Genomic DNA, 24,545 nt, shown 5'->3' with positions numbered 1-24,545 from the left:
AACAGCCACGTGCTCTCCCAGCGCTTGCCACAAAGGCAGCCGCCGCCGGAGATGCAACTGGGCTAAAAGACGTCGACACGACGTCGACGCGGGCGCGCGCCCGCCTTTTTTTCTTTCTATCTCTCTCCTCCTCTATTCTTTCGGCGGGCAGCAAGCCCCGGCGCAAGACGCCCGTCCCTTTCCCCCTTCCCTCCCCCACGCTGCGCGGACGGCACGCCGCCCAAGCCTACCCTCGCCCGTCCGACTCATCCTCACGCGAAGAGCAACAAACGACGCGCCGGCGTGCACGCTCGCACAACGCAAAGCGGAGGAGGGCCCGGCCGCCGTCCGGGCGCCCCCTCCAGTCAGTAAGCCAGTCAGTCAGTCGAGCGCTCAGCCTGCGGTCGTGGTGGTGTGTAGACGCTGTAGACGCTGGTGTGTGACGAACACGAACGCGCTGGCGACGACGACGACTACGAGGACGTCGACAACGAACGCTTCGGTTCACAGGGCCGCACTCACAGGCAGCCGCGCACGCCGGAACGTCACAAGCCGGGAGGAGGACGTAGGGGAGGACACCGCCCCGCGAACCGCTCTCTCTCACTCCCTCTCTCACTACACGCTACGCTAACCGCGTCGGAGACTTCGTTGTGCGTGCGACGTCGTCTGGGAGCCAAGACGCGTGTCCGCTCTCGAAGAACTGTCGTGCTGCGGCGGCGGCTGCGGAAGGCTGCCGGCGTCCTCGACAAGGTTTCTCCCGGTGCTTCGTTGCCGACAAGCTGTGTCTACGACGACAAGGCGCGAGATTGTAGAAGAGCCGAAGACCCGAGCCTTGAAATTCGACCGCCCCCCCCCCCCCCCCACTGGGAAGTCCTTCGTCACCAACTGGACTTCCGCGGTGAAGACCACCGAGGTCTCTTGGCGACCTTCGAGAACGTCCCGAACCAGTGCCGCTCGGTGACTTCGAATACAGTGCTCTTTCGGGAAAAGCCCCGGTGTACCCGATACCTGTGGAACCTCGCGCCGCTAGGCTATAACAGGACTTTGATAGTGCCAAGTGCACCGGTGTCAAGGAGATTCTCCAACGCCCGGCTGTGCTAAGGTGATGAGACAGTTGAAATAGGCCAAGGAGAACTGTGTCTCAAAGGCTCCGGTTCTGTCATTCCCGGATCGTCGAGCATTTCGGTCCGTTGCCGTGAACCGTACGGCGATCCATCGACACCATCGAGTGTTACGCGCAGCGTAACGCCCTTTACACACCGGCGCCGACAGCACCGTCAGAGAAGGACGAAAGCTGACCTTGACCTTCGCACCAACCCGGCTGCCCGAGCGTGGTATGAGCGTCCGCAGTGAAGAAGCCGAGATCTAGGACTGCGTGTTCGAGGTTGCGTGAAATGAGCGCGAAAGCAATTAGTCGCGCTTCGCCCGCATAGAAGCCAAGTACAGCAGGAAAGAAATAAAGAAGAACCAGACGGTCGGCCCTTTCAGTAAACTGCACCGGTGGAAGTGAGCTCGCTCAGCCCTCTACATATCTTGCCTTCTGTGCGAGGTTGGAGCCCAGCAGGTAGGAGGGAATAGGGGCTTGTCAGTTCCGCCAGGCGACGAAAGAATCAACTGGAGCAGAGAATCGCGTCCAGAGCACTAGGTTTCCCCTACTCGAAGGCAGAGCGAAATTGTACCTCGTTCGCACACAGTGAATCTTGTTGCACCGAGAAAAAAATCAGAGCGAGAAAATCGCAGACGTTCTGTGAACTTCTAAATCGAAACGTCTAGAGGCGTTCTGGGGCGAGACAGCTATACAACGTTTCGTATTGCTTTGTGAATCCGTACATGCTCCGTCGACGGAGCCTTGCGCGCAGACTTGAAGACAAACAACCACACTTCTCCTATGTGACCATTCGTGCGTCAAGAAGCGAAGAGGCAAGCAGTTCACGAAGGCACACTGGCATGCTGCTTAGGTTTGCGAAATAACTGAAGTTGGGCATAGCCGAGCCTGGTTGGTCTTCAGAAAATTGAACTGTGAAGGAAAGCCCGACACTATCCCCAAACGACACCCAAGGACAGCATCTGTTTGTTTAGAGGTGAAGTGTGTCTGTCCCCAAAGTGACAACTCGTTGGTAACTGGATCGCGATCGACTTTGACGGCACACGCGACGTTCTTGTGACGCATACGTGCATTGTCATGGCCTCCGGCAGTGTGTCTGAGGAAAGTGTCAGGGTCGTTCGCTGAACAAGGACCACCACGACCATCCTGTGCCAACGAAAGTTGCAACCAGCTATAAAACACTGTGAGGTAAGCCACATTCTTTATCTACAATCTGAACCCTCTTTTCCAGTGAAATCACTCGGTTCACATTTCGTACTCCGCCTTTCGCTGCGTCGCCACAGTGTTGCCACAGGTCATCAAAAGATAGTAGATTTTCTCTTGAGAAATCTGTAGAAATCAGTAGAATACTTATGCTAGGGAAACAAAGGATTTAAACGGTTTTTGCCGGCACGGATTCATGGTGCAATGTTTATTGTTACCTCTACAATGTGCCATCTGCGAAACAGTAATACAATACGATGACCTCCGCGATTCTTGACGCTGTGCGTGGTTTGAAAACCCACATGGTGCACAGAAGGCGGAGGAGGATGAACGGACTCTATTTTCGTCGGATCTCAGAACCATGTGAGTCACTGGGTGCTTTCTTCTGCCAGGCGGCGTGAGGTGGCCGTAAGCTCTTGACCTTCGGTGATCTCCAAAGCCCAGTTGACGGTCCGAAGCTGGACTGCGGGGTCCGAGCTGGATACTGCCACTTCCCAGTCCGAAGTGTCAATAAGTTGGAGTTCCGCCCTAGGCTTTATCCCGGTGCGGTCGCTCAATATATGTGTCAGGTCCGCTTTATTGAGCGTTGCAGTTTTTCCATTTAGGTGAGAAGCATCCCGGATACGGTGCAGAGTGAAATCTGGAACACCATGATCATTAAAGAGAGGCCTCGTTCCAACCTTCCAACTATAGTCTTGGGAGGGCCTGACATGACACCTGGTACGTGAAGTCTGAAATGCTCAGCGTGTTTTGTACTATGTTTACGCTCAAAAATGTAAAAAGGCATAAATTGGGCGTTCCTCGCGAACAGTTAAACGTGATCGTGGTTTAGCAGTTATGGACGGAAAAATCTGTAGCACACCGTAGCAGGATAAGCATAAATTTTTAAAAAAGTAGTACATTTCGCCGTTGTCTTTCTGAAAGGTGCCACTAACCGGTGGATCCCAAAGCTTTATCACCGAATCATCAAAAATCGAACAAAAATCGGTAGCCCTCGCATTGCGTCACCATTCTTCCTAACCGTCATTAAGAGTAAGTAGGCCGCGCAACAGGCTGTCATCAAAAGCCCTGCCGGTTTTGAAAGGAGCTTTCTCGTCTCTTTCTACTGATTTCGTCACCTTTCGGAAAGGCTACTGCGAGCAGTGATACGACTTGTTTCTCGAGACTGCTGACCACACTGAGACGAAAATGTACACAGTGTGCAATGAGCTGGAATATGCGCGTCCAATGCACTGTAGTCCCAAACCATCGTTTTAGATAAGAATTTGTCTAAGAGCCGATTAGGCACATAAGAAGGCGCGGTATCTAATGTAAAGCAACACATGGCATTCCCCTTAACATCTACATATGTGTACCGCCGCTTACGATACTGCTACCGCTGCACCACACCACGTGTTGCCACCGTAGTTGCCCAAGCCAGCAGCGGGGCATTTTCCCTTAAGCTTCCTTTAAATCTTCCGGCAATTGTAACGCACAAACGTCCTCAATGAAACGCGCCGCTAACTGCGTGTGACTCTTAAGCGTCGTCTATTAAAACACCACGTTCAGTGCAATCGGTCGTATAAGTACAAAAAAATAAAATATTTCATTCGGAATCCTCAGGCGGGGATGCAGTTTTGGGATAAATTCCTTAATCAGATCGTGTTGTTCAGTGTGCAAGTAACGATGCTTAAAGGAAAGAAACACTAGGCCAGAAATTTACTCCGCGATCTCTCTAAACAAGCGACAGCGTATTTGTCCGTAAAGAAATGCGTGTCCAATGGTGGGAACGAACCTTTGCTTTCCAGCACAGCGGGGCAATCCTCTAACCATCAGCGCACGACCGCGCGCATGATGCTATCGTGACAGAGTCGCTCTTTGAAACGTCTGGCGCGTACGTCACGGGCCTCTTTCCCGCTTTATTCGCTCGTGAGAGAGAGAGAAAGAGCGAGACCAACTTTATTGGTGGCACCACGGCCGGTCTGGTACGCGCGCGCATACTTTAGTCGACACTCAACAGCAACGCTTCCTCCCACTGTTGTACGTTCGCGGGCTTCTCGCATTCTTCGTTCGTGGCAGCCAGCGCTTTCAGACGCTGTGTTAGGCTGCACTTGCCTTCGGGAGGTCGCGGGATCGAATCCCCGCCACGGCGGCCGCATTTCGATGGAGGCAAAACGCAAAAGCACCCGTGTACTTAGATTTAGGCGCACGTTAAAGAACCCCAGGTGGTCTAAATTTCCGGAGTCCCCCACTACGGCGTGCCTCATAATCAGAAAGTGGTTTTGGCACGTAAAACACCATAGTTATTATTTTTTTTTGCCTTCGGGAATCGGCCCGGGTTTTTCGCCAGAATGGTACCTACAAATTTTTCGCAGTTCATTAAAAAAATCTAGGGCTATTGTATTTTCGAACCAAACTAGGTGACCACTGAGGTAAATAGCATCGTAAATAGCACCACTTTAAGCACGGCCAGGGAATATAAATATCTAGGAGTTTATTTAGTGAGTGATTTGAGGTGGACTAGACACGTTCACCACATCAAAGTTAAGGCTGCACGTGTTTTGTTTCTTGAGACGAAATTTCAGCGAACTTCCATTTAACTTAACAACTGTATTTCACCCATGTGAGCTCATTGTTAGAGCACGCATGCGTTTGCTGGGATCCGTATACCAAAGAGCTGGCCGATACGCTTGAAAAAATACAGAATAGGGCGGTGCGATTCGTTCTAGGTAATTGGGATCGGCAATTTAGTATGAGAGAAAGCAAACGTAAACTTAAATGGGAGGAGTTAATAGATCGTAGACGAAACCTCATGTTGAAATTTTTCCATACTATCTACCATTCTAAAACTGGAATCGATAAGGAGAAGTACATCCAAGAGCAGTCCTATATATCCCAAGGAAAGGACCACAGTCTCAAAGTAAATGAATTTCCCTTTAAAGGTGACGTCTTGCGCTATTCATTTTTTTTAGATGTATAAGATAGTGGAATGATCTTCCGCCTATGATTGTATCCATTGTGTCGAATGATGATTTTTACCACGCTTTGTGTAATTAGTTTCTTTATTGGTCTCAAATATCATGCTTATTTTATGTATCCCCCTGCTGGGGGGTAATACCTGCAAAGGCGAAGCAAGTATCAAGTAAATAAATAAATAAAATAAATACGTCGTTCTCGCTTAACACTCAAGCAATACCCGCACATATAAAGACATATTATGTACAGCGCCTACCCGACGTTCTGTGATCGAAAGCTTGTTTCCTTATTAGCAGCCGTGCTTAAGATAAGAAATACGACAATGGCGCAGAGCATCTCACTTCCCTCACATCGCATGCGTGTAAACGGCGGTACAATGCGCTAGAAGAGAACTAACGTAGCCCTGAACTTGTTTCGCATATGCGAACGGCATAGCTGTGACACTGAGAAGGGGTTTACCCAACTACATTACGTTAGAAGGAGGGCGATTCCAAAGATATTGTTCGCAAGAACGTATATGTTTGGAACCGATATACGGCAGGACGACAACATGCAGGTATGGGGAAAGCCCGACAGGTCTCGTATGGATATAAAAGTGCTCACGACGCGTATGATAATTCATTCCAACAAGCCCATGCAAGATGAGGAAAACTCCACACCTTCTGTAGAGCAAGCCCGTGCGCACTAGTTTTTAACTTATTTATTTTGTAAAAAAAAAGGTGCAGGGAACAATATAAAGAAGGAATCGCCAAACACCGTCTCTATTTGATACTTTGTTAATGTGTTCTTTTAAATTCAATAAATAATGCCTGACATTGAGAGGTTGTATAGACGTCAGTTTATCACATAATTTGCGAGCAGCTGTATCTGCGAGTACATGTTTTTGTGAGTGACTTGCTTGTTTAATGAGAACGTTTGTGTCCAAAGGGAGACCATTTCTTCTTTTGAAGGTCTAAGAAGTATCAACTACAAATAAATTGAGATCGGTTACGTATTTTCACACACACACACACACAAAAAAAAACTTACTTTATTCATTTTGGGGAAGTGATGGTTGTTAATGTAGAAAATCGCAGCCGAATGTACTTTTTCTTTTGAGTTTCTCGCCAGTACATCAGCGCAAGTATATGAATACTCAGCATGACGATGTGGATTTCGTTGTATCTTCTTCTATACATGGGCCGTTCCGACGCAGAAAAAAAAAGATGTTTTGTCATTTGCTCGGCCGAATCTCGCTGTTTTTAGCGCGCAATTTAGCGTTTCTTTATCGATAAATATTTGGTGACTCGGTCAGGGTGGAAGCCGTCAAAAATGCGTGACGTCACGCGTCAGCTAGCTTGTTTTGGTACATTGACTGACTGACTGACTGACTGACTGACTGACTGACTGACTGACTGACTGACTGACTGACTGACTGACTGACTGAGTGACTGACTGACTGACTGACTGACTGACTGACTGACTGACTGACTGACTGACTGACTGACTGATTGATTGATTGATTGATTGATTGATTGATATAACGTCTTTCTGTAACACTAGACATCCGGCTTATATAGTGCGTGGCGGCGGATTAATTTTGACCTTCCTGGGTTTGATAGGCAGGCAAATCCAAGTACGCGAATGCTTTTGGAATTCTAGCCCCTTATAAATATGGCTGCCGTGACCAGGAACCTAAACCCACGGCCTCATGCCATTCGGCAGCGGAAATCAAATAATTCGTGCCACATAACGAGTGAACCAACACTGCTGATATCGAGGCTTCGATCAACCCTTTGGCGCACCCGTGATTACACGTATACAGGTGCGGACAAAAGTAATTGGAACACGGGAACTATGGCTGAACTGCTTTCCCAGTGCCCTTCAACGGCTTTGGGGGGAAGGGAGAAAAATTGCGTTGCGCATGCGCGCAGACCAGTGCTTAAATCCAGTTCACACGTACCTCGCAACCTTTTTCTCGTTGCCCGTGGATCGGCGCGTCGGTCGCACCTACACCAAGCGCGAAGGCAGTGATAGCATAGATACACTCGTATGGGTCATGGGGGCCCCACGTGACTAAGTGACGTGTCTATCAGCGAGTGTCTAGCGCAGAGTGTTTAGCGAGTGTTTAGCAGAACGCTAGCGAGTGTTTAGAGGCAGAAGGTGCGAACGACGTCCCCATGCACCGGTAGAGAAAGGGATTCAGAGGTGTGAAGTGGCTCTCAGCCGACCGACTTTGAGAGCAGCAGCATGTTGCATCGCGCTTTTGTACATGTAAATTTTTTTTACAGCGAAGCTGACTATGGCTGCTCTCCGGAGAAATCGTGGCGGCGAACAGAAAACACCTTGCGGCAAAGCCAACTTTCTCACCAATGCCCTGTAGCTCTCAAATTAATGTAGGTATCTTCGAAAAAAAAATCATACTGAAGTTGGCCGCTAAGGCGCTATTACGCCGAGTTTCATTTACTTATTGTAATCACGTATATCACAGTAACACAGTGAAGGAGTATATTTACAGGATATTTACAATAGCTGTAGCAGCCGACGAGGTTCTAGACAAGCGCGCGATGTTAAGACTGTCGTCTTCTTCCGACTTATCTTAAAATATCTTCTTCGTCAGCCTGTCACAATATTGAGGAATTCCCGTATGCTGTCGATACATTGACTTCTACGGAAGGGAAACAGACAGCCCCATGTTTGTACGCTAGAATTGAGGGAGGTAGAGAGAGAACCCTTTAATGAAAGGCAGATATTTTAGCCGGCGTATGCGCATCGCTGACATGCTACCCATGCTGACATGCTAGAATAAAGGTCTAGGTCCTTCCAAGTTTCATTCAGCGAGTTAACTAGGAAGTGTGCTCAATCGCAAATTACAAACAAACGTGTTTTGTTTCGTGCACTCCTTTGGACAGCGCCCCGCAGGCAACGCATACCATCGCTCGCGTTGAGGCTCGGTTTAACGGCCACCTGCGTCTAAACGGCGCTCCGTCGCATCTGCGTCGACAACACCCGCATCTTTAGAGCGGCGTCGTAAAAGCCCTTCGGCGACATTGGGAACATTATGAGGGACACATTCTGGTGGCTCTCTTCCACCGACGACACGCCCGTCATCGTGGTGGTGGGCGATTCCAGCATCGACGTGTCCCGGCCCGATGGCTAGTGGCTGCCGCCCTTTGTGCTCGAACAGTTCGGTCCACAGCGTTACAGTGACCACAAAGTGTCCACGACGACGCGTCAACGGATGTGCATAGATTTGACGCCAGCCAAGAATCTAAGCGGCGTCGTAACAAAGCCGTTGGCGGTGTATCACAGCGTACACAACGTCACCATAACTTGCGTGGCAAGATAGAGATAAAATTAAGAGAAACGAAACAGGACAACAAGTGATTGGGTATTTCTTTGTATATCGCATACGTTTTTTCTATATTTGTTTTTAATCCTTCTATCAACGCTTGTCGCCTTTAGCCTTTTCCCCTGCATTGGGTAACTAGCCGGCACTTACACAGGCTAAGCTCCCTGTCTTTCCCTCTTTTATTTCTCTCTCTCCTCAGCACCGGTCTGAGCGCAAGCGTGACAATTTTTTTGCTTCTTCCCGTGGCCTCTAGATGGCACTGGGATGCAGTTCGGCCGTGGCTCCCACGTTCCAGTTACTTTTGTCTGCACCTGTATATGTCAAGATGCGACGAAGATGCCTTCTGCTCTCTTATATAGCTTCGTGCACCTCCGTGACGCTCCGTCAAAACTCTGCAAGGCCTTGCGTGACGTCAACACGGCGACGCGCTGTTTTCCGCAGAATTCCAGACGAACCCGGATGCTGTACATTTAGCGCGGTAGTTTATGTAGTTACGAGCACATTAAGAATGAGGAGAAGGGAATCAGAAGGGCTAGATTTTTTTGTTATTCACGACCATATAAAGCCAGCAGGCAATGAAGCCAAGGAAAGCATAGGGGTAATTAGCAGCGGTTGAAATTGAAATGTAGAAAATAATGAAGAGAAGAAGAAATGAAAGTGGACGAAAAAGTTAACTTGTTGCCGGTGCTAGACGAAACCAGTACATTAAGCTGACAAGTCATTTGCATCGGTGCTGCATCAATTTACTTGTCTGCCAAAAAATTAGAATTTCTAGGATGTAACGCACGTTCGAGATCAGATTGATGGTGCTACAATCTTTCTATGCGCTGACGCACTTGTCGAAGCCTCTTTTGTTGTTATTGCTGCTGTTATTGCTTTACACGCGCACTGAACCCATTTGTCTGGTATAAGGATGGTCACCGGCTTCGAAATAAACTGTCGTGAATTAGCCCAATGTCCGTGCTGCTACCTTGTCGTTTGTTCGCTGTCCACGCATGATAGCATAGCATATATATAGTGGAGTCGTCACCACATGCCGTCAGGAAGTTTTAGGTCCTGTTCACGAGCAAAAATGCGCACAAAAAAAAGCGTTAGCTCTGCTGTATATACTTTTTTCACGTCAAGGTACACAGCGTCAAAATGGTTGCAAGAACCCCGAGAACACCTTCGGAATTCGACCGTATTCGAAGTCGATAGACTTGAGTGTTGGCCACGGAGTAGTGTCAGTTGTAGCTGCCTGCGCTTTTTCAGGTGCGTGTGACTGATCTGAACTTTTGTCTTCTATCTTTTTTTTCCTCACCCCAAGATTGCGTAGGGTAGCAAATCGGGCAAAGTCTAGTTAGCATCCCTGCCTTTCCGTCTTTCTATCTTTCTCTCTCTGCTCACCGCAGCTGTGAAATCCGCAAGTGGTCACCGGAAACTCCGCAGAAGCCGTCGGTGACGTATGTGATGACACCATGCGTTCACATCCTCAATCTCAAAAACTACGCCGTCTGCCCGAAAGAGCCATGCCGTCTGCTGGAAAGAAGAGCTATGCCTTCTGCCCGAGAGAGTCACGCCGTACGTCTGCCTGAAACAGACATACAGCTTGCCGTCCTCCTCATGGAGCAATATATTCGTTTCCCTCGGTCATGTTGAAGCACATTTTCCTGAAATCCTCCAATCATCATATTTTTTTTGCATTAGATTAAGGCTGTGTTCCAATACTCGCCATAGACGGCAAAGTAGACGGCTGAGTGGACAACCACCATCTTTAGTCTCATTCTAATTCTCACGAAGACGTCAAAGTAGACAGCTTCGCGAAGGCAGCATCGAAGTCAAATACGATGCAGGCTACTTTCCAGTCCAAACAAGATGGTGGCTGGGCAGAACGCTTGGAAAGTCGACAGGAAGGTCGTCTGTACACAAGAGAGCGCAGACACGCTATTCTACGCCCTTAATGTAAGCTACATTGTCTTTTTTTCATAGGCTTAGAGGCGCAAAGACTTAAAATACAGAAATAACGTCTGCCTTTCTCTAATTTTTCTTGTCGTCACGTCGCAGAATCGTCTTCCGTACGTCTTCCAGACGGCTAGAATCGCGTTCCATTACATCACCTCGAAGCTGTCTCGGCTGTCTCCATAGCTGTCTACGTAGACTGTTTCCGATGCTGGCCAGAATTGGAACACACCCCAAGTAGAACGTAGGCGGTGACCTCCCAGATATTCCTCGTGTGCTCCTCAACACGCAAGGGTCACTCATTATACCGTTACACCGCGATAGCCAGTAAACGCGAACAGGAATCCCGCTGCGGCCTTCTTGCCTGAAGGCGAGCGACATGACAGATGGCATCCACAGTTCAACGGTCCAGCGGTGGCGTAATGCAATTAGCATTTCATTGCCCGACTCCCCGGAACTATAGTAGACAGATGGAAGGAGAACAGATAGAGAGGAAGGAAGTAGCCGAGATGAAGCACCCTCCCCAGAAGGCGCCACAATACACTCCTCAAAGGCACAGCGGGACACACTGCCCCAGTGGACGCCTGTCGCCGCCATTGTTGCTTCTTGCGTTTTTTGTTCTTTTTTTCGCCCGCCGGCAATCTTGAGTGCCGCTTCTTGCGTTATTCTTGTTCTCTCTTTCGCTTTTTTTTTCTGTCGTCTGCGCAAAGAGAAACATTCTCCCGCCGCCATATTTCCGAGGGAACGCGCCGCGTGCAATGCAAATGCAGCGAGGCGACGCACAGCGGCTCCATTGTGGGCTGCAGCGCACGGACAAGGCGTTTGGAGGTGCGTGAGCAGCCCCCGTCACACGGGAACGGCAATGAAGAAGAACAACAAAAAAGAACAAGCGCTTTGTGGGGGGAATGCAACACGCACTGCCTGCATGCCTAAGCACACAGTGGCACGACGACGACTCGCGCAGCGCGTGCCACCGGTACACGTACAGAATGCCACCGCACAGTTTTCTGCGAAAAAAACAAAACGAAAAAAAAAATCCGGTACGGTACGCTGGCGCTAGTGTCTACGGAAACTGCAGGTATGGCGGTGGAGCCAGCACGATGGTGTTGCTTAATCATCATCATCATCATCATCATCATCATCATCATCATCATCATCCTAGTTACGCCCACTGCAGGGCAAAGGCCTCTCCCATGTTTCTCCAACTGCCCCGGTCATGTGCTAATTGTGGCCATGTCGTCCCTGCAAACGTCTTAATCTCATCCGCCCACCTAACTTTCTGCCGCCCCCCTGCTACGCTTCCCTTCCCTTGGAATCCAGTCCCTAACCCTTAACCCTAGGTTATCTTCCCTCCTTGCTGTAGCTTCCGTGTTGCTTATTAACTGCAGACAAATGGCAAAGTGGGTCGTATTAGAGCCGGATACCCCAATACGGAGCGTAGAAATCCTAACTGTCCATTGGCTCCGTAGATAATGGAGCGCGATCGTCGTCGTCTTCCACAGCTGGATCCGATGCGGCACATCATGCCAGCGTTACCACCCTGCCCTTCCCTATATGCGAAGGCGCTGTCCCACTGCCAGTCGGTGCGGTGATTTGCCTCGAATTCCTTTGTTTCAGTATATCGCGAAATGAAAACACGTATCGAGCTGCGCTCAAATTTCGCACTGGGTAGTATCGTAATCGTCGGCCACTTGGTGGTCTTCTAATCCTCCCCGCCCTGGCCACGTATGCGATATCAGGACAGCACAGTAATGCCGATGCCATAGGCGCAAATGTGCCTCGAGCGGCCGTAGCATGATTGCTGTCGTAACAAAATACACCAGGCGACCGCGTTGAGAAAAAATTGGCAGTGGCTTAGCTCGGGTATGCCAGGATACACGTAGCGAAAGCTAAGGCATAGCGTGGTTAGCCTTGGTTGATCTTGACTGCAAGTCCAGGTTAGTCTGGTTGTCTACCTATGTTGCGGCGGTTAGCCAGTCGTTCGGCGCGCTGTTCGTCTGTTTCCTGGGCGATTCGTTTCCTCTTCATCTCGTTCCGATGTCGATTCCAGGCCTCCTCCTGCTTATCAGAATTGTCGTCGTCCATACTGCCCCCTCAACTGTGGTTGCGGCGTACGCGAGCTCTCCTTTTCAATCCTCCGACGTGTTATCAGGCATGCGACGCAGCTGGCCAAGCGAGCGGAGGCGAACGCAACGACGAGGAACGCGGTGATACGTCTTTCGCTTTCGCTTTAAAAGCTTTCGCTTTAAAAGCAGTTCACGTGCACTGAGCAATAAGACACTTAAAAGTAAAGGCCGATCACTTTCAGCTTTGAGCTCTGATATTGTTTCTCACTTTCATTACTTCCTAGTATGAAAAGATTTGAGATAAAAGGCATATGCTGTAAGTGTTATGTATGATGACTTCTCCTTGCGCGCTCCCAATCTGAAAATTCTGAGGAATAAGTTTGTCAATAATGCAACACCTCATACGAGCAACTTAAGTGGTGGAGCAGCGCGGCAATGTAACTCTCATATTCAGCGTGAGATGTTGACCTAGCCTTTATCTTGAAGGGTTCTCTTAGCGTGATCTTAGCCTTTTGGCTAAGATCAAGTGTAGTATCAGGTGCTTTTCACGTGCGTATCATCAGCCTGGGCACCACGCATTGCGTCGTGGTTGCTTAGGTGAATCAGCCATGGACCGACCAGCGCCTGCCCAACGCCCAACGAAAGCCCAGTGCTTTCTCTTCAATGTACCGGTTTCGACGCCGGTTGACGCCATCATCGACTCCATCGAAGAAGTCGTAGGTGCCGGAGGGTTGCAGTATCTGCAACATCACGGCGGCAACAAGTTCTTGGCAGCTGTCCGCTCCGCGGCTCAGGCAGCCAAGATGGCGGCAAAAGGTTCCCTGCTGCTCGCCAACAAGGTCGTACCGCTGGAACGCATGGGCACTCCAGTGGTTTATGTGACGGTCTACCGTCTTCCACCCTGTGTCAGTGACGACGCCCTGATTGCTGCACTTGCACCATATGGGAAGTGCCGAGGCATTTCCGACGTCGTTTTCAAGGACAGGACGGACATCAGCAATGGCAGCCGACTGGTCAAGCTGGAGATGGTAAAACCTCCACCGAATTTCATCATGGTGACTGGCTTTCGGGTAATGCTGGAATACAAAGGAATGAAGAGAGTGTGCTCCAAGTGCGGAGCAGAAGGTCATTTTGGGGCCAGCTGCACATCAGCTCGATGCGCCCGATGTGCCATTTTCGGCCATGCGACTGCAACGTGCAACGCGCCATGCAGGCGTTGTAATGGCGAGCACGCCACTGTTGACTGTGTGTTGCCACGTTCGTATGCTGCTGCAGTGACACCAGTGACGCCCGCCCAGCCAGGACCGGGCGAGAATAGACAGTTTTAGTACTGCGTCATGACGATACGTACGCAGCACGCAAGGGCTTTGCGGAACGTAGGAGCGCATGTCGCGTTGGGGCTTTTAGTACTGCGAAATGCCTACGTACGTAAGAGGGCGAGCGTTAGACGCCGGGCGCGTCGGAGCGCATTGGCCGTGTCCAGCAGTACGTCGAACCGTCGGCCAAACTAGACGCTGTTGATCTGACTAACGTGATGTAACGTGTGGGCGCGTTCCCGCTTTGTCGAACTATATTTAGGCCTTTAAGAGACTCTACTTTTAATGCGGATGAAATGCACGAATCACATAGAGAAAAATAAAGACCAAACACTTGCTTTCTGAGGCTGGCACGGTCATTTCCGGTGAACTGCGCCAAGAGTAGGTCGAGCCTTTCGCGCAAACAGCGCACGCTGAAGACTTTCGTAAAAGCAAAATTCATATTTTTGGTTACACATTCCCACTTTGCAGGATCCTGGAAACGGTTCTGCGCGTTTACTTCGCGCAGCAAAGCCAAGTCGTACGCCACGGAAAAGAACAGTCTTCCGCCGGTCGCCTTCGACACCGCCATTTTTCCAAACTCTTCTCTCGCGCTCTCCCGAACGAACGAGAACCACGAGAGCAGCACGCAAGGCCCCCTACGTACGCACGCAAGAATCGGATGCGTGCGTACGCAGCGGCCGCGTACGCATCTCGTAGCGTTTGTGTTGCGTTCTGCACATGCGCAGTTTGCAGAACGCAGCGATCTTACGTACGCAACGCCGTTGCGTACGCTACGTACGCAGTACTAAAACTGTCTAATACCTCTGAAGAGGCAGCACAGACGCAAGCCACAGATCAACCAGGAAAAGAAAGTGCCCCGGAGGCGTCGACGCCAGCGTCCCCCGATGCCAGCGACGCTGCTTCTTCTCCCTCTACTGACGAAGAGAGCAACGAGACGCCACCTGCCACAATGGCGTCGTCTGCCACGGAAGACGATGAAGAGCCTACGTTAGACGCCCAGTCTACGCTATCACAGCGGGAACGGCTCCTTGCATGTGCTCCAACACCGAACGCTAGCGGGAACGCGGCTGGACGCCATCGCGGCCTCCCCGAAGTCTCGGCCGGTCCGTCGAGGTTCACGCCGGTTGCCAAGACAACGACCGTGCTTGCGAGTGGTGCTAGTACAGGGGTGAATGAGAGACGCACGCGCTCGCAAATAGTGTCTGAAGACGCCAAGAGAATGCTCTCTTCAGAGAGCTCTACGTCATCAGAACCAATGGCGACACCCTCCAAGAAATGCAAGAAAATGCCACGAGACACCACTACCATGGACGTTGTCTCCGATCCTGAGACGTACTAACAATGGCGCCTTACACTGCATCTGCTGCCCGTAAGGGCTGCTTTTCCTCTATTCCCCGCTACGAAGCTCAGGCAGCGTTGACGGAACGATGTTTGGCGCAGACATCGCGTTTCCGTCCCTGTGCGAGCGTCTGCAACCTCGGTTTTTTAGTAATCAGCTTGCTTCCGACAAACTTGTGTGAAGAACGTGAACAGTGCCCGTTTCGCTTTCGCCGCTGTGTTACTCCTAAGTCATTGCTGACTTTGCCGTGTTCTGGCTGTTGCACTGATGTACGACGCCGATTCAGTTCGCAACTAGTTGTGGTAAGCCATTTGTCTTAGTCTATTTCGGTACGCAACTAACTCACCATGTATTTGCACATAATGACACTTAACGCACAAGGATTTCGTAGCATAAATAAGCAGAGGGAAGTAATTCATTTTGCTCGCGAGAAAAAAGTCGACCTCCTGTTTCTTCAGGAGTGTAACTTGAGAAATAAGCAGGACGTTAAAAGATTTTGCGATGAGTTTTCTGTTAAAGCTTTTTTTTCATATAGCCCCGGGAGATGTCGCGGTGTAGGAGTGGTGGTTTTTCGTAGGGTGCTTCTACATGGAAGTCACCGCCTTTTTGACTTGGAAGGTCATGTAATAGCTTTTGATTTTTTTCTGGGGTGAGAGGAAAGTTCGGGCATTGAATGTCTATGGACCCGCCGTATGGTCACACCGCAATGACTTCTTTGCGAGACTCTCCCCCTTTTTGTTAGACAACCACCCATTCTTTATCGTTGGTGATTTCAACTGTGTGCTCGACCCCATGCGCGACTCACGAGGGCCACGACAATACGCTTCCAATGCGCACGCAACTGAATTATCTCGTATGGTGAAAGAATACAATTTATCGGATGCCTGGGTCCATATGCATGGCGGAAGTTTTGGCGCCACATGGCAGCAAAGGCAATCACAATGTCGTCTAGATCGAATGTATTTCCCCCCTGAATTAACAACGCAAATTGTCCAGTGCAGCATCCTCGATCTCCCCGCGGACGCCGGGCACATTTCAGATCATCGCCCTTTCGCTGTCATATTGAACCTCGAGGGAAGGCCAGGTGAACGCACTGACATGTGGAGACTAGACATTGCTTCTTTGCGTGACCAGGCGACTCTAACCGAATTAAAAGCGTCAGTAGCTACAGCAGTTTGCGATTGTGAATGCAATATCGAAGCGTGGGATACTTTAAAGGAAAGGTGGAGGTCAGTATCTATAGCAGCTAGCAGGAAACGGAAAAGAAAAGAGACCGAGCAGCTTTGTGAGTGCCTGAGAAGGATAAGAATAGTACGAGACGGTAACTCCCAAACACAGTTAATCCGCGAATACCTAGATCTTCAGCGTGAACGCTACCATAGACTTATGAGCTGGTACTCTCGCACCTCTGCAAAGGCGTGGATGACCAACAGACCAATTTCTGACCCTGAGGTACTGCGGCTGGCTCGTGCGTCCAGTAGGAGGCAGAATGGCAGCTCTTTCATTGAAAGAGTTATAATAGAAGATGGCACAGAGAGTGGTGCGAGGCGAGATATCGAAAGAATCTTTTGGAACTGGTTCTCAGACGCATTTTCATCGGAAAAGATTTATGATGCAGAGCTATTGAGTGAAGAAATTTCAGACTTTTGCGCTAACCTACCTCAAGTAGAAGATACAGAAGGCCAGAATTTATTGTCTCCAACAAATCTGCAAGAAGTTTTTGATGTTATACGATCTATGAACAGCGGATCAACACCCGGTCCAGATGGCTTACCAGTCGAATTTTACCGATCTTGCTGGGAGGAAGTAGGCACTGCCTTAGTGTCGCTCCTTAACGGCATTCTTGCACGGGAAGGTATTCCTAAATCGTTCAATCGAGGTCGCGTAATGCTCTTGCCAAAGCTAGACTCCAACCTTGCAGAACCCTCATCCTGGAGGCCTATAACGCTGCTCAACACAGACTATAAAATATTGACAACCCTTCTTGTAAATCGCATGAAAATATTATTGCCGAAAATAGTCAGTGTACATCAAACATGTTCCGTGCCGGGTCGGAGTATATTTTCGTCTCTCAACTTAACACGTGATATGGTACAATACACAACAGCGCGTGAAGCTTCAGGAGTATTAGTAAGCTTGGACCAAGCCAAAGCGTTCGACCGCTTAGAACACCAGTACTCATTTGCGGTTTTACGATGCTGTAACTTACCTGAAGAGTTTGTAGACATCCTGCGGATGTTGTATTCGCGAACAACAGCTGAGCTACTGCTTAACAGCATTTTAACACCTAGATTTGATGTGACAAGGGGAGTGCGGCAGGGTTGTCCTTTGTCACCCATATTGTTTGTGCTTGCGATTGACCCGTTGTTAAGGCGGTTTAGCGAGAGCCCGTTCATAAGAGGTCTTCCTATGCCGGGATCCGGGTGCATAAAAGTATCGGCGTATGCGGATGACATCACTTTGTTTTTACGGGATGGGGACAGTCTTGTAGAGGTATTTCGTATTTATAATCAATATGCTTCACTGTCAGGGGGCAAAATAAATATGAGAAAATGTGAAGCATTAAATTTAGGTCGCGGCGAATTAACGCTACCTGGGGACATTAAACAGACCGAGCATATGCAAATACTAGGTATCAAATTTTGTACAAGTGGTGTTTCACCTCACATGTGGCGAGAAATTGTCAGCTCAATTAAAGAACAGTCAGAAGCAGTGACTGCGTCACCACTGCCGCTGGCAGAAAGGGCTTTCTTCATTAAGAACGTATTGTGCAGTAAACTGTGGTTTGCTGCAAGGGTAGCTCTCCCGCCGTCACCAACAGTTCGAGTAGTAAACTCACTTATTTTCTCATGGTTCTGGCTAAACAAGTCGCAATACGTAGCGCAGCAATTTTTGCGTCTGCCAAAATCCAGTGGAGGATGGAGCTTGCCGTGCATAGTTACATTCGGTAGGCTGTTGTGCACTAAGTGCACATGTGATCTACTTGATGATGATGAGTACCCTGGTAGGCCACTGCTCCTTTATTGGCTGGGCCATTATCGTCGAACGCTTATGCCGCAGAGTGCAGGCAACTTGCTTCCGACGGCGGTAACGCCGGCACCGCAGTATGCGGCGGCTGCGCGCTTGCAAAGCCAGCTTGTACAACTAAGAAGCACAAAGTGGCGTGTGACACCAGTTTCCAGGCTTTGTGAAATGTTGTGTGAGACGGCTGTACCTCCACGGACAGCTACTACACAAACATGGACAGCTGTGCTTTCACCTGATTTGCCCTCTCAGGTGAAGGACTTTCATTGGCAATATCAGTGGGGCATTCTACCAACAAAAGACAGGCTTAAACGCTGGCATATGGTAGCGAATGATAAATGCATATATTGCGCACAAACAGAGACCAACGTGCATGTAGTAAAGGACTGCGTTGTGGCACGCACCTTCTGGAAGCTAGTTGCAAGAATGTTCGGAATATCCATCGTGCGGCCACCACAGCGCCGAGATCGGTTTGCGAGTCTCGTCTACTACAGCGCTAGCTACATTTTGTGGTGCTTCCGTAACATCGCAGAACGATCTCGACAGACAAATAGAGCAATGTACCCCAGATTGCGGAAACTACGGGTGTTAATATGGGGTCATCTTGAAGAACAGTTGTTCAAACTCGCTGAAGTCGAGTTTCTTCGCCGCTGGTCTACGCGGTACATAACCGTCTCCCGAGGCAAAGTCTCTCTACAGCCAGAATAATGCTCAATTCGGTTGCCCGAGTTCAGGCTGTGTCAGTATGTGCCCCGAGTACCTTTTATAAATTCGAGGCCGACAATAATGCTTTTACGTGGATGTGGTAATGAGTTTCGTTGTTGTTGTTGTTGTGTGTGGCAAAGCCAGTGTCTAGAAGACACCATTTATTATTTCATTTGTTCATCTTTTTTGTTTACATCAAGTATGATGTATTACATGTGATGTACCTCATACTGTACTTTTCGTTCCCACCACTGTTGTAAGTGTGCCTACGGGTGAATAAATTTCCTTTTCAATCTCAACCATGCTCTTGAGGAAATGAAAGGACAACAGAGTAGTGCAAACAATCACAAGGGCATTTATTGCACCTTTCATAGATCAATGCCTGCTAGCCGATTTGCTATCCACAAAACATGCCCATGGGCGCGCGACAAATCTAGAAGTCCGACTCACCGCGACCGGATAGCGAGCGAATATGTTTGCCCCATGCTGGATCCCAACGCCTGGTCGTTCGCGCGTACGGTCACGCGAACGGTGGCGCGTTCGAAGGCAGGCCACGCGAGGCGGTCTCGCAGAAGCATGGGTCGGCGCGCGCGCGCGGGACGACCACGCTGTTCGCCGATCCGGCGGGAAAGAGGAAGCGCCTTGTCTCTCGGCGCCCAAGTAACCCCGCCTGTCGGCGGCGTTAGCAGCGCAACACTCGCGCCCTCTCTCGTACTGCGCCTCAACCACTCCGACCGCCGCGGGCGCCGGGCCACGCGGCGAAGCCGGATTACAGGAGACGCGCCGTGCGGGAAAAACATCAGGAGACGCGCGAGAGTCGCGCATCCCCACAATCTTCACGTGGGAAAATTGATTTGAAGGTGCTTTTAATCTTGCCATGCTTATCTTTGACGTCAGTGTGTGCGCAGGTATATAAATAGGAAGTATGTGTTCTGAAATAAAATAGTTTCGATTGTAGCGAGTGTCGTGCATTCTTGTGTGCCTTCGCCTTGTCCTTGTCAGTTCCTTGCTTCACCAGTAAGGTATGATGACACCTACAGTGCCGTGGACTCCTTCGAAGGCCGAGGTCTTCGATGTTGTCCCTGCGGGAAATGGTCGCAAAACCGTCATCGACGCGACGGCCTCAGAAGTTCGCCTCTCTGAGAGGTCTACTGCGTTAAGCACATGGGGAAGGCTTCAACTTCCAAGTCACCGTCAAGAGCATTGCTTCCATGGCTCTAATAGTAGATGCTGGCTGCCTTGTCAAGAGGTTTTTTTTTCATGATTTTTATTTGTCTGGATAAGGCGACGCGGCGCATCGTCAAGCACGTCAACTCGCGCTTACGTGCCAAGCAATTTAGCTCAGTATGTCACCCGACCTGACGTGATGACTTTACCTTTACACCCTGGTTCTATTTACGATCACAGAGCAGTTATATTTGAAATTCGCTTCCCTGCTTCCTCATCAGCAAAACCTTGGCGCCTCAACATCCGCGTTCTACATGACGCGCGCTCGCGTTCTTTTTTGTCAAGAGTCTTGCGCGCCTCCGTTTCTAGATCTGACCCAGAGTCATGGGACGCGCTCAAGGTGCAGTGGCGTCTGCATTGTTCAGTTGAAGGACGTGCACTCAGACGACGTATGTCAGAAGAACTGGCGGATACTGCCACGAAGCTCCGTACTGGCCTTCTGGTCAGTCAACTGACTCAGCTGACGCGGTCATGGCGGTGTGAGCTATGGAGGCGTTTCCAACGCCTCATCGCAGCGTCGTATTTGCCAGCTGCTGCTTGGCGATGCAGACGTAATCCGTGTGCACACCCCGAAGTTCTGCACTTCGCAAGAAATTCGGTTTTTAGACAGACGAATTCCTTCCTGTTACGTCGCCTCCGGCCGCGTGATTATTCGCTCTTTGTAACGCATTTTAAAAACTTGGCGCGTGCGACTATGCAAATAGATTCCGGTTCTCGAGGATCTCCTACAATGCTTAGTGGGCTGCCTCAGGTTTCACCTGAGGTAGCTGACCGTCTTTGTCCATGACCGCCAGGTGACAAGGTGAAGGCAGCATTATCTTCCATGAAGCGTGGCTCGGCCCCAGGCCGGCCCCAGGTTTCCAGGTGAGTTTTTATCTAACGTTCTCGGAAGATATTGGTGCCACTTTCGCATCTGTTATCAGCCGCTGCTTTGAGAACTTTGAATTCCCGTCTACTTCTCGCGACGGCCGTATTGCGCTGATACCTAAGCACGATCTATCATCATTTCGTCCAGATGAATTGTGGCGAATCACGCTTCTCAATGTTGACTACAAGATGTTGACTACAGTTGTTGTCAATCGACGCCTGGCGAGCCTGATGCCTTCATAATAGATCACTATCAGGCATGCTCAGTCCCTGGCAAAGAGATACACAACATCTCTTTGTTACGCGTGACATAATCACGTACATGCTGACCGGGTCAGCACGAGGTCCCTTGGTTTCGCTAGATGAAGGAAAGGCATTCGATTGCCTTGAACATGGCTACATATTCAATGCATTGACCTCGTTCGGCTTTTGTCAAATTGTGTTGAACTTATTAGGAATCCGTATTCAAATATTCGAAGTACATTGTTTCTTGATGGTCGTGAAAGTGCACCATTTCCCTATACTCGTGCTGTTCGTCAAGTACTATCCCCAGTACTATCCCCAGTACTCTTTGTGCTCAGTCTGGAGCCATTTCTGCGCTCGGTACCGAGAGACCCTCACGTGCGCGGTCTCCCAATGCCTGGCAGCCGTGCTGTGAAGGAGGCAACCTTCGCCGATGACATCATATTGTATATCAGGAATGCAGAGAGCTTATCCCGTAGCCTTCGAATTTTCACCGAGTACGTAAATATTTAAGGTGCTGCACTAAATCATTCAAAATGTTATTTTTTCATTGGTTCCCCACAGACACGCCTAAGTCCCCTTTTCCGTCTTCAAGAGAGCTATTCGTATGTTAGGCCTTGATTACACCTATGATGGCATATCAGAGTGTGTGGCTCTCAATTCTCGAAGATGTAAGGCGAAATATTCAGGATGTTCAAGGGTATATCTTCCCTTACTTGAAAGAGGGTACTTAGCGCAATCTGTATTTTGCGGCCGAGTGTGCTGCGTTTGTCACGTTGTACAGCCACCATTACGGGTTACTAAGTCCTCGCAGTCCCTTCTTGGTGCCTTCTTCTGGTCGGGCAGTACAGAACTGCTCTGTCGCGCGGAGCTTCGGCAACCACGCTCTCGCGGTGGGTTCGCGTTCCCATCCGTGTCTGTCCGCTGCCGGCTGCTTGTCCTGCGATTTCTGCTCTGCCTGTTACAGCGCGATCAGTGTGTCCTGCGCGTGAACTCGCCTGCTATTTCCTTGGCACAAAAATTGGTTACATGTTACCGGGCGTGCACTTAAATCACGGATTCACCGATCACGGATTGCAGAACATCTTCAACGACATTTAGTAAATCCTGCGAATTAATAACATCACTTTGCCGCCCATTCCAGTCTTCGATTGCATTGGGGTGTGGGCGGAAGGAAAGATCAAAGCAGCACTAGACAGAAAAATGATTCGACCTGGGTTAGTCAAAGTTATCCCCCTGAAATAGCAAAAAAAAAAAGCCTCAAATGCGAGAAGACGCTTGGTGAGTCAGAAAATACGCAAACACAGAAGTCAGGTGGCGACGCCACAGTGAAGTTCCCGCACTACTCTACCGTGACGTCACGTATTTCGGAAGGCTCTGCTGGGTCTAGTTAACGTTTATCGGCAAATATAGATTGTACTGTGCTTTGAGAGGGCAGAAGACTGAACTTTGGTGTACTGCGCCACAACCGGGTGACAAAATACAAGTTGCCTTGAAATCCGCGACGTCGCAATGACATAGCGGCGGTGTGGTTTCTACGAGGGGAAAAAAAGAAGAAAAAAGGAAAGAACGAAAAAAAAAAAGACGAAAGCTTGGTGTTCATGTTTCTCGTCTGTTAATCAACTTCTTACGGAGAAATCAGCATAACTAGTGTTCGGGAGCAATGTTTCATTAGATTAAACTTGATTTGGTAATTCGCTTTAATGCCCATTCAATGTTACAATGTGACGCTAGTGTAAAACCATTTTTGCCTACTTATTTTTATTTTAGTATTACTCTATGGGTCAAAGGCATTCTGGAAGGGAGTGGTTACGTCACTTTAATAACATACACGGAACGTTAGCAAATACAATGCTAAAAATGAAGGGTATATATGCGGGGATCTTTCAAAAGGGGATCTTTACTACGCAAAGTTAACTATAGTGCGGAACGAACTCTACTGGTAATCGGCGTTTGCCTGCTGCAGATCCGGTAAGGCAGTTCCAGTCAAGCGATCTTGCTGGGATGAAAAGATTCACCGGATGTTTTGCGTACACACGACATAACGCCAACTTTACTCGAATGATCGATCTATATACGCACGAAGGAGAAGGAAGAGGCGCATCACGAATAGTGGGAGTGGCAAGATCGATCCGATATATTAAGAACAGGGCGGAGAAAAAAAAATTACCACGAGAAGCAAGACGCTCTAGCACGAACGAGTCTTTCATGGTTCTTGTGCTAGTTTGGCGGCTGTGTGTAGTTACCAAGAACGAAGCCAACGGAACAATTTTTGGGGGGGTTATGGTTCGGAATGGCACGAATTGAAGTATCAGACCCGAGATCCCCACGCCGCTGCGGCGTATTCTAGTTTTCGGCGAAATTGGGGATGAGCAGTGGGGACTTCGAAAAGGCCGAGCCGTACAATACAACGCTACGTTATAACGCGGGAAACATGCGGCGGGAAGGAGTGCGCACTTTGTAACTCTTGCGCCCCCCCTCACCTGCCCCCCCTCCCCCCCCCCCCCCCCCCCCCCGCTACGACCACCCTGCGCGTAGAGCTCAGAAGAACCGTTACCTCCAAACCGGCCAACAAAGTGCGTTCGTTGAAAAAAAAAAGGGAACGAAGCAAAGGTCATCACGACATGGCCGGTTGCCAACACAGCCACGAAATCAAAACAACAAAACAAAACGAAACAAAAGCCGAAAATAAGCATTCTCTTTGACTCCTCACCGAAACCACTTTGCGCTCAAGGAGAAAAAAAAAGAAGAAAGAAGAGAGGTACTGATGAGCCGCCTGCGATAATTCTCCGAGGGGAGAGGGTCAAAAGAAGGCGCACAGAAAGGCTAAGAGAGAACTGCAAAGGCAGCAGACACAGAACAAGGGGTCAACGATGTCCGGCATATATTCTTACGGAGCCTCTCTCTAACATCACGCTACCTCTCAACAACCCCCCACTTCTTTTTTATTTCCCCTTCCTCGTAGTACTCCCAGTGCGCACTGCAATAAACATAAGAAAAAATGTAATAAATACAAAACGAAATAAACAGAATAGGGTTTCCGGCTAGTGACACGTGTTGCTCCTGCCGACAGGGGGCGCCCCCAATGGTGTGTGAGAAATGGCGCGGCGCGGCGGAATGAATGAAGCAAAAGAGAGAGAGAGAGAGAATCAGAGAGAGAGAGAGATTGAGAGAGGGAATCAGGCAGGGAGAAACAGAGAGGGAGAGAGAGTGATTGAGAGACAGAGAGAGATTCAGAGAGAGA

At 49.5% G+C, this 24,545-nt stretch overlaps 1 protein-coding gene across 1 annotated transcript in view; it reads left to right on the top strand.

The window, feature by feature from the left end:
* The first annotated feature begins 304 nt into the window (after positions 1–304).
* LOC135905669 (mucin-2-like) overlaps positions 305–24,545 on the top strand; it is an 82,929-nt gene continuing 58,688 nt past the window's right edge. Inside the window, exon 1 of the mRNA XM_065436629.1 lies at positions 305–2,272. The gene's annotated coding sequence lies outside the window, so the exon portion shown is untranslated. The remainder of the gene's footprint in view (positions 2,273–24,545) is intronic.

This window comes from Dermacentor albipictus, chromosome 7, assembly GCF_038994185.2.
Source record: "Dermacentor albipictus isolate Rhodes 1998 colony chromosome 7, USDA_Dalb.pri_finalv2, whole genome shotgun sequence".
Taxonomy (NCBI): domain Eukaryota; kingdom Metazoa; phylum Arthropoda; class Arachnida; order Ixodida; family Ixodidae; genus Dermacentor; species Dermacentor albipictus.
The sequence above is the reverse complement of the archived record's forward strand: the minus strand, read 5'-3'. Positions and strand labels throughout refer to the sequence as shown.